This window comes from Propithecus coquereli, unplaced genomic scaffold (genome assembly GCF_000956105.1).
Source record: "Propithecus coquereli isolate 6110/MARCELLA unplaced genomic scaffold, Pcoq_1.0 Scaffold72, whole genome shotgun sequence".
NCBI classification, from domain to species: domain Eukaryota; kingdom Metazoa; phylum Chordata; class Mammalia; order Primates; family Indriidae; genus Propithecus; species Propithecus coquereli.
Window position 1 is genome coordinate 759,336 of NW_012153285.1, and position 2,027 is coordinate 761,362.

Below are 2,027 nucleotides of genomic sequence, written 5' to 3' on the forward strand. Positions count from 1 at the left end.
AAAGTAGAGATTATTTTACATTCATTAAAATACTGTGTGTATATGTATTTTGAGTGGCATGAGAAAATATATATGCTCCACTGTGGAGTGAAAAATTTTGTTATAGAATAGCATTATAGTATGATCATATTTATAGAATTTTGATATATGAATATTGGCATAGATAGATAAGTAAACAGGAAAAGTGTTGAAGGATATTAACTAAAATGTTAATCATAATTATCTCCAGGTTGACAGATTTGGTGGATTGTGTTTTTCTTTGTAATATTTTGATTGTTTAATTTTTGTTAACAGAAGCATATGCAAATTTTTAGAGTCAGGAAAAATAATAAGCTATTTTCTTTTTGGAAATGAAAGTCAGTTGTATTTCTAAAATTAGAAAATATACATGTATTTTATTTTGACGGCCAAAGTTGGCAAGAGTTCAAGCAATGTGTAGTTTATGTGCTACTAGTAGAAATATTAGTACAATCTTCCTGATAAGTAATTTGGCTTAAAAATCTTAAAATTTTTATTCTTGCTAATTTAGCCAGTTTACCTCAATTAATCCTATAAAAGTACTCAAGGATCTATTCAAAGATTTGTGTAAAACATAAACACCAAACGGTAGGAAATAATTTTTTTTTTTTTTTTTTTTGAGACAGGTTCCCACTCTGTCATCCAGGCTAGAGTGCAATGGAGTCATCATAGTTCACTGCAACCTCAAACTTCTAGGCTCAAGTGATCCTCCTGCCTCAGCCTCCCAAGTAACCGGGACTACAGGCTTGTGCCCATACCCAGCTATTTTTTTCTATTTTTTTGTAGAGAGGAGTTCTCGTTCTCGCTCTTGCTCAGGCTAGTCTCAAACTACTGGCCTCAAGCAATCCTACTGCCTCAGCCTCCCAAAGTGCTAGGATTACAGGTATGAGCAGTGCCTGGCTGAAAATAATTTAAATCTATACATTGTGGTGCATCCATCTGATAGACTGCCATGAAGAGGATGCCATAAATCACTTAGATTTTTGCCTGATTGAATATCTATAGTTGCATGCTGCTGTGATGTGGGAAAGGAGGTAAGGAGGAAGTTGAGAAATGGGGATCAAGCCATCTTCCCCTCTTTTTGGCAGGTTCTATGGGATTTCTTGCCTCTCCATTCCTTCTTTTCCCTACTTTGACCTATAGTCTCCACTTATTTTTGCCTCTAGCCTGGCCACAACCCTGGTTTTTAGGGGTGCATGAATCTAGGCATTACTTACAATGACAGGTCCACTTCCCTAATTTTTCTTATGGTATTTTACTTCTGAGACTCAGAAATACTGTTTCAAAACACACTGAAATGAGAAAGAATGGTTTTTAAACAATTATTCTACATTATAAAGTAGTATGCAAATGAGAATGGGTATGCCAGAAATACTCATAGATGTCAGAGTACACATTTTTCTATTCAGAGATCAGGAAAAATTAAGTCTCTGTCACAGTCCCTGCTTAATGATGGGGATACATTCTAAGAAATGCATCATTATGTAATTTCATCATAGTATGAACATCATAGAGTGTACACAAACCTGCACAGTATAGCCTCCTACTACACTTAGGCTATATGATATAGCCTATTTCTCCCAGGCTACAAACCTGTACACATGTAATTGTACTAAATACTGTAGGCCATTGTGACAAATGGTAAATATTTGTGTATCTAAATATAGAAAATGTACAGTAAGAATATGGTATTAAAATCGTCGGGGACCATTATAATATATGTGGTCCATGGTTGACCAAAACATCTTATGCTGCACATAACTGTAGCTGCATGTCTTTTTTTAGAATGGTATAAACATAAATTTTCTTTTCATTTTTTTCTTGTAAAACTGAGCATCATTTGAAAATACATTTCTTAAGTATATGTAAAACATTTTTTGGAAAGGTTTTCTTTATATTCAAGTTAAGTTTCTGTGTACTCCAGAGCAACTGTGAAGAACATTAAACTTATGATCCAACAGACATGGATTCTCAGTGCTAATAGCTAGAAAAAATTCTCATGAATAAAA